This window comes from Pinus tabuliformis, chromosome X (genome assembly GCF_031772625.1).
Source record: "Pinus tabuliformis cultivar Carrire ecotype Pingquan chromosome X, CPIR1, whole genome shotgun sequence".
Lineage (NCBI taxonomy): Eukaryota > Viridiplantae > Streptophyta > Pinopsida > Pinales > Pinaceae > Pinus > Pinus tabuliformis.
Genome location: NC_142308.1, coordinates 354176275 through 354185607, shown reverse-complemented (window position 1 = coordinate 354185607; position 9333 = coordinate 354176275).

Genomic DNA, 9333 nt, shown 5'->3' with positions numbered 1-9333 from the left:
AGGTTGAGAGCCTTACTCTCGGCATTCCCGATGTGAGGATTGATGAGTTACCTTTACAGTTGCAGCGGCATACTACTGGCGTGCCTAGACGATGGACTCGTCTCTTGCGCATGATTGCACAGGCCGTGACGTGCTATCATGAGCATCACTAGGCTAGGGTGCCCCCTAGCATTTTGAGTTTTTGGGTCATATGACCGATTTTTGTCTTGGTTACAGAACATTATGTATGAACGATAAACAGCTTGCATATATATATTTTGATTTTCGAGTTTTATTCTGGTTGAGTTATATGATCCATATGTACAACATTGATGATGTGTCTCTTTTTATAAATGTCGCAAATGTCTATCTAACTCATAATTTGCTAATGATTCGGTTAATGTGTTTAAGTTTCTGGAAATATGCTGGTATTGAATTGAATCAAATTGTCTTTCCAAAATCTTAACCCTTAGGAACATGCGATAAATAGTTGGATTGCGAATAGAATATATACCATTGAGTTGTAGTATTACGAGCTGTGAGTCTAGCCTGACGATTAGTCGGCGTATACCACGGGTGATGGCATCAGAGAGTAGTTCTATCAACGTGCTATACTCAGCGATGTTATTCGTTGATTGCCCAATACACACACCTCTGAAACTTACTAACTCGCCGCTTGGATCAAAAATGGCCCAGGCTGCGGAGGATAGGTTCCGCAAACTACGACTCGCTCCGTCGGCATATCCAACACATGTCTCCAGAAGGTTTGACATCTGCAATAAATGAAAAAAGGTGGATCACTCGACCAAAACAAACACTTTAGCGAAAACAAAATACAACAAAAGCATACAGGTTACTATTTAAGCATAGTAACGCTTGAGGTACAACCCGTTACGGGGTTGCGCCAGTGGAATTCCGTCATAATCCATTAACTCGTAGGCTCCTTTTGCTAACACTCGTTTAAAAATATAGGGGCCCATCCATAAGGAGTTAAATTTACCTGCTCCCAATTTATCGGATTCTTGGTCATAAAGCAAGACCAAGTCACCTTCTGAGAAGACACGGGGTTTGACATTTTTGTCGAACTGCGCCTTGACTCGTTTCTTATGGGCTTCGTTAGCCAAAGCGGCATCACGACAGGTTTCATCCAATTGGATTAATTCCAAGAAACAAGCCTCTTCTTCCGAAGTTCCGGGGAGGAGATCAATTGCGAGTTTAAGCGACGAAATTTCGCACTGGATTGGCAAGACTGCTTCCAGGCCATACACCAGTTGGAAAGGTGTGAACTTGGTCGCGTTCTTTACCAATGTTCAGTAAGCCCATAAGGCTGAGTACAAGATCAGGTGCCACCTCCTTTTATGAACCCCGATCATCCTTTGCAACATACGCTTCAGGACCTTGTTGATTGCTTCAACTTGTCCGTTGGCTTGCGGATAATACGGGGTAGAGCTGTCGTGAGATAGCCCTAGCTTGGCAGCTAATTCGACCATCATGTGATTGCGAAAATGCGATCCATGATCTGTAACTATAGCCTGTGGTACGCCGAACCTGGCGACTACATGATTGAAAAAGAAAAGGGCAGCTGTTTCACCAGTGTTATCTAATGTAGGCATCGCCTCGGCCCATTTGGTAAAATAGTCAACAGCGACTATAATATACCCATGCCCCCCGGTCGAGGTGGGGTTACATTGCATGAAATCGATGCCCCACTTGGCGAAAGGCCCAACAGCAACTATTGGCTGTAAAGGTGCGGGTGGTCTTCTGGTTTTGCTATCGAAAATTTGACAAGCATGGCAACTTCTGACTGCGGTTATGCAATCTTTGAACATGGTTGGCCAAAAGTATCCTGCTCGTAAGATTTTCTGTGCTATAGCATATCCAGATTGATGCCCCCCACACGCGCCTGAATGACACTCATTCAGGGCTTTTTCGGCCTCTTCATGGGTGAGGCACCTCCTCAGAACTGTATCGATACCACGACGGTAAAGTGCATCACCGACGATCATGTAGTCTTTCGCTTGGTATCATATACGTTTCTGTTCTGAGTGAGAGGTGTCAGGCCTGAATTTTTGGGTTTGGAGATAAATTATTATATCTCCATACCACTCATTGCTTGCAGATATCAGAAACAAACTTTCGTCCACGATTGACTCTTCTGATGTTTCATCGTTGGACGACGATGGGAGATCGCACAATAATTCTGCGAAAACTAAAGCTTTCTTTGATTTGGATTTTACAAATTCCAGATCAAACTCTTGAAGGATCACTATCCATTTTGAATACTTGCCCCCCAGCAACTATCGCGACAATATATAAGTCATGGGGTTGCAATCTGATAGAATGGTAGTTTTCTGAAAGAGGACATAATGTCGAAATCTTTGTATCGCTTGAACAGCAGCGAGTGCTAGCTTTTCAACATAAGAATATTTGCTTTCTGTATCATTCAAGTTTTTACTTAAATAATATATAGGATGTTCAATTCCGTCAACTTCTTGAACTAAAACCATCGCAATGGTCGTATCCGCTGCAGCCAGATACAGGTTAAAATCTCTTTGATAGTCCGGGGCATACATTAATGATGCTTTTACTAGAGAATCTTTCAGAGCATCAAAGGAAGCTTGCGCCACCTGATCCCAGACAAAAGGTACATCCTTTTTCAAAAGACGAGTATAACCTTTTGCAAGTTCTGCGTAATTTGGAATGAACCTCCTCAGAAAGTTCGCTTTCCCTTGGAGTTTCTGAATCTGAAGCAAATTTGAAGGTGGAGGAAAATTAATGATTTCCTGAACCTTATAAGGGTTGAGACGAATCCCGTCCTTAGAGACTACAAAGCCAAGCAAGTGACCAAAACCGATGCAAAACACACATTTGTGTGGATTGAGTCTTATCTTGTAGTGTCGGCAACGTAGAAATATCGCTCTTAAATGCTGCGGATGATCAGTCCGCTTTCACGAATGAGCCAGAAGGTCGTCGAGATAAGGTTGAACGATGTTCTTGATGTCATGGAAGGCATAATTCATTGCCCTCTGAAACGTCACCCCTGCGTTCTTTAAACCAAAGGGTAATTTTCGATAAGCGAATGTGCCCCACGGACAGATGAATGCAGTCTTTGACTGGTCCTGTGGGCGAATATTTATTTGATTATACCCAGAAAATCCATCCATAAATGAAAAGATTTCACATCCGACGCATTCATCAATTATCTGGTCATGAAGGGTGTAGGGTAGTTGTCCTTCGGACAAGCTTGGTTTACATCCCTATAATCGACACACACTCTAATTGTCCCTTGTTTCTTCATAACAGGGACAATATTCGATACCCAATCGGTTAGAGGAACCGGGTAGATGAATCCAGCATGGAGAAGTTTTTCAACTTCTGCCTTAATGGCAGCGGCTTTCTTGGGGTGCACCTGCCGAAGCCGTTGTCTTACTGGTTTGACATCAGGATACATCTTAATTTCATGTTCAACGATACTCGAGTCAATGCCTGGCATTTCATCATATGACCAAGCAAAGACATCTCTGAATTCGCGAAAAAGAGCGTTATATATTTCCAGTTCTGAAGGGGAACAACCTTTGCGGACATAAATATTCTCTACAACATTTGTTTTAGTCAAGATATTGATGGCTATAGTCTCTTCAATATTGGATAAGTTTCGTTCGGAATCCACCGTATTTACAGTATTTGATAGGAATTCAAAAACTGAAGGGTGGTAAAGGTCATGTCAAGTATCTTCTTCATATTCTGGAAGAAGGGAACGATGGTGGTAATCATTCCATGGTGCCCCCTCAATCAACATTGATTGTAGAATTCCTTCGTCAGTCCCATGTACTTTCGACCAAGGATCTAACGGGGTACCATATTCTCTAGACCTATCTACCCAAACGCTTGATGAGCGTTGATTTGGGTTCGCCTCCCATGCTCGAAACATTGATTGCTACAATATTTCTATAGGGCTTGGGGGCAAAACCATTGCATGATCCATTTCGACATCGTCTCCTGAGATCTTCGTGGAAGATATCATGTTGCAGGCTCTTACAAATGCTACTTCTCCTATATAGAATGGAGGTGGAAGTGCGAAAGTTCCCATTAATGTGGGGTCTTTCAGCAGGCCTACTCCGATGTCTTGAAGCGAATGGTTGCTTCCATGGATCATGGGAATGCTTCCTGTAACTTGTGAACCATTAGGGAGGAAGTTTTGTTGGTCGACGATCGTAATCCCTCCTTCAAATGGGAATGCGATCTTCCTAAAATAATTCGACACAACAGCTGCCATGGCATAGATCCATGGTCTTCCCAGTAGGATGTTGTAGTCAAGATTCCCATCGATGACTTCAACATCTATTTCTACTGTTTTTCCTCCCAGTTCAACCTTCAAGTTATTAAGGATACCGTACGGGGTATAAGTCCTTCCGTCGAAAGCTTTTAATGTCGTTGAAGATCGCGACAAGGTTGGAGATCCTAAAGTTTTCCAGCAACTCATCGACATAATACATGTAGATGCCCCCTCATCAATAATTGTTCGGTGAACAGTTTTATTGAGGGCTTTCACTTGAATAAGGAAAGCTAGTTGAGCTGGTAACTGAGGATCGTATCCTTTGTGATCAAAAGATACAAGATTGGAATCCTTAGGATCAACCCCACCAATAGCCGATAACAAAGCCTGCCTTTGGGATGGGCAATTTTGTAGTACTTCAAGAGTCGACATATCGGATGGCGATTGGGCCAAATCTTCCACTATGTTATAATGCTGCGCCGCTCTGGCCCGAGGATTAAATGTCGACTTGTGTACTACTCCCTTTGGCGGTTTTATTGTTAATTCAGGAATGATGGGTGGTACAACTTCTGTCGAAGTTGTTGTCGAACTACTTGGTTGATCTTTACCTTTGTCGTTCGACAGCTGCGGATTCCCGTAATCTTTGTTCCTTGTCGAAATCAAAGCATCATTCTGCTGTTTTGAAACCGACAACATAAGCACTTGCGACGGGGAAGCATTTCCACTATCAACCAGATTTTGACCTGGATTGGGAAATGGATCAGTTAACACAGCTGAGGTTTGCGAACTTTTGAAGAACCTTTTAAGCTCAGCTTTATAGGGACAATCTTTTGTCCAATGATCCTCCTCATCACATATTTGACATGGATATTTCCTATTTCCAGGAGGGTTTGAAGAATTTTTTCCAGGAGATGACTCACCCTGTTTCTTCTTCTTCCCTTTGTTTTGCTTCTTCTTGCTCCCTGGTTGTTTGGTTTCTTTGCCTTTATCTGCTGATACGGCATTTACTTCCGAAGCAAGAATTTCTTCTTTTGCATTTTGATCCGAATTCTTACTGGCTTTCTTAGACGAAGCCTTTGTCGATTTCGCGTTTTCCATGCCAATCACACCATCGCCGGCATGAGAGTCACTATTTGATTTATGAGGAGGAGGAATTGAAAATTCCGGTCTAGGGGCGTCAGGTATTTTGTCGTAGAGCGTGCCAGACTGAGTATAAACTAAGTCTAGATATTGTGCACGAGCACTAACTTGCTCCTCTGTTACGACTCCCCCCTTTGCCACATCTTTTGTTATAGCAAGAAGTAACGACTTTATAAACCATTCAGCTAACACTTGATCGGGAACGTATGTTTTCACCATCCTACGATGACGACGCCACTCATGTATATGATCGGATATATGAGTGGCAGTTGTCTGCTTGAAGTTGGTTAATATTTTTGTTCCCGTTTCATACCTTATCGGTAATTGAAAATGGGTTAAGAAAGTCGTGGCTAGGGAGCTAAAATTGTCGAACGAGGCTCTAGGTAATTCAATATACCATTTTGCCGCTGGACCCGTTAACGTCCTCTGGAAAAGGCGAAGCCTTATCGAATCATCATTTAGGGTGTTTGATGAACACCACAGATGAAAAGTCATCACATGATTCGATGGGTCTTCACCTGGATTTCCATTGAATTTAGGAATGTCAGATGGAAGTTTGTGAGGAATCGCTGGCCACCAAGGGGCGTAAGCAATCGGATCGTTGGTTAACCGGTGTAAATCGGGTAACTCTAAAGTTGCCACAAATGGTAACTGTTGATTTAGGTTAAGTGAAGCATAACCAGGGTACGATGGAATCGCTTGAGCAGTGGGCCTTTGCATACCAGCATAATGTAATTGATGTTGGTATGACTGATACGGTTGGTGGACTTGACCACTGTAAAGCGGTTGGTTTTGACCGTTTTGAATATACGGTTTTCCACTGTTCGCAAAGATCTGCTGCTCAGAACCTTGGTACACTTGCTGGAATTGTGGTTGTTGGTATTGCACCAGCCACGGTTGTGAAGCCATGTTCTGTTGTGCTATACTAACTGTTGGACCAAGGTGTGGGGTAATTGTACCCGTTTGGACCTGTGTCGACCCACCAGTTGGCGATTGTGGTTGTGACCCAGGGTCAAGGCGCTGTTGCATTACAACCTGAGAAATCTAAGGTTGACATACAACAGGCATTGCTTGAACTTGTGACACTGTTACAATAGCCGGTGTGGTCGAGATGTTCGACATAGGTACACATTGTTGCATAGAATATACAACCCTCGGTTGTTGAGGTAGCATAGGTACCCAACCACTCGATGTAACTCCAGTATAACCTGAATACTGTTGTGAACTCCCGTATGGATACCCTCCCGGAGGGGGTAATGAAAGGGCATACTGCCCCCCATACGGTAGCAATCCGGAACTCAAGGGGATTGTTTGTCCTTGGGGACTGGATTGCCCAAACTGACCTCCATATGGATCAATCTGGCGAGTCTCAACATAAGAGTTGCCGGATATTATTCCGGATGAACAAACTGGAACAGACCACACTGTCGAAATAGTCCCTTGGTGGACTCCTTCTAGCGGTTGTGAGCTAGTCGGGACAGGTGGTATGCCAGCAAACATCGTCGGAGTGACGGTAGGGGCTTCTGCTGTCGCTGTGTCGTTCGACACAATCCTAGATGTGGACGGTTGTTCAGACATTTTGAGTCTATCCAATAGATTGCCTAGCGATTCTACAAGAACTTCCACTTGTGGTGGATTAACTTCTGATGAAGGAAATAGAGTGACCCCGACTCCAAAATGGGTTGGAGTACTTGCTTGCGGATCCTCTTCAATTTCCTCTATCACAATCAAACCCGGTGGAAGAGGAAGACCGTCAAGTCCATAAAATATTTCTGGTGCCGAAGAAGGGGTTGAATCGATAGCGACAGTTGTTTGAGGAGCAAGACTCTCTGAACCGGTTACAGATGGAACTGGTTCAGTAGCACAAGTATTTTCCCCCTTACTAGGATCAGTGTTACTGTCCCTCTGTGGCTGTTGAACTTCTTCTATAGAGGCAGGGTTTCCATAAATGTTTGGAGTAACCGGAATCTCAGATGTTGTCAGAACACTTGTTCTAACTTTGATAGGAGATTTCGAACCGGTTAAACGAGTTCGCTTTGTCCGTACTGTTTTCGATTCCGGAGACAAAGACGGTTGACTCGTAAGCCTCCGCGAACGACGGTGTTTCAATTGACTTTCTTCCACGATTGCGGATTACTCGATCAACTAAAATACAAAAGGGGAAAGTGTGTTTCCGAATTAAATGAATTTTTTAGACGCTTTTAGACACAACTTGCTTTTTCACTTTTAAAGAGTCGAGAAAAAGCTAAAGATGACTCTAGTCTCCTTCGATGTTTTAACGAGCCCGAAGTGACAAATGCTCGGATGTACTTTTTCCGTTATAGAGTCTGAAAAAGGCCAAAAGGAACTGCTCTGGAGTTCTAGGCAGAAGGTGTGCCAAACTTTTCACAAAACCGCAGAATACTTTTTAGGGTACGGGCAGTCGATCTTCCTGAATGCTGTGTTCAGTGCATTGCGATCAGTAGGGCGGCCGACACGGCTTCCTAAGGATAAAGGTTTTATGCCTATAGGGGTCTCCCAATATATACGCGACGGTACGTGGGAGCACAATCCGTACTGGCGCTATCGTCCCTCAGGAGGAATCACCCACCTTCCACGAGATCGACAGTCACCAGGCTTAACGACGCCGGAACACGTCTCTAGCCTAGACCTCTATGTTGTGCGTTATGTTACAAAGCGTTGTTAAGTTCATTCAATTTATTTTAGGTTGATCTTTTTAAAGTTTGCCTTTCAAGGTTCACCACGAGATGTATGATACAAATTCCTAAATGCAGTCTAAAGATGATAAGCAAGCTTTATATCTTTTCAACTTTGAAAATCCTAGCTACTAAGGGAAAAGAAAGACACCATCTTTTCTCAAAGAGAAATCAGCACACTCTAATGCACTTTTCCTAAATCCAACATGCAAACTATCAAATGCAAAATGCACAATGCAGGTGTTTGTTTTCCGCTTTCTTAGCATTGATGCCTACAAAGAAAGCTTTTTGTACAACTTTGAATTTGCTTTTAAATGAACAATACAAACAAGTTTACTCTTTCGAAACCAGAGAAGATAGAAGAGATTACAACACTTAACGACTTTCGAAATGAATACTTGTTTTGACACTTAAAAGAGACAAATTCAAACCAATAAGCAAAAGTAAATATATAATCAATCTGCAAACAGCTAATGAACTCTCTTCTAAGATCACAATCAACAGATCTGAATCAAGGGCTACAAAATGACTATTTCACTCATGCAAAGGAAAACTGTAAATGACGCCACAAACACATAAAAACACTCACAGTCTTTTTGTACAAAAGGAGGCGGAATGTAAGCAGAGAAAAGGAGTTTTCAGACTGGTACCTATGTTGGTTATAGGCCACAAAAATCAGAGATCAAAACAAGGCAAAACAGAGCAGAGAACCCCAGCTGCACAAGGCAAAACTGGTTCAGCGCAACCTCAACACAGGGGTTTTGACATTCAGCGCAGGTAACCTTCACGGGACCTGCGTTGAAATGCAGAATCCCTTCACTGGGTCTGCGCTGAAGGAGAAACTCTCGTTTCCCTCAAGTTTTGGGTCACAGTTTGCTACTTAATCAACTGTTTCAGGCCAAACAAAAGCAACAAGCAAGGTGTAATCAAAGGGATGCTTTTAAGGCTACTAAGATCTATTACAAGGATCATCAAATCATTTGTGAATCCATTGCTCAGATAATAGACAAGTCCAGCAATTGGATCAAAGCAGCAACTTTCTACTTTGCATCCGGGAAAGATGCAGTTCGATTGTTGCCGTCAAGTCTATGAACCAATCAATGATAGAAACACAAATAAAATGACTAAACAAATCTCCCCAGTGGAGTCGCCAATTTGTTGTGGGGAAAAATGCCTATGCAGGACGATCCTATCCACCTAAGGTGTGACAGTGCCTTAGCAACAAACGAGTACAGCTACACT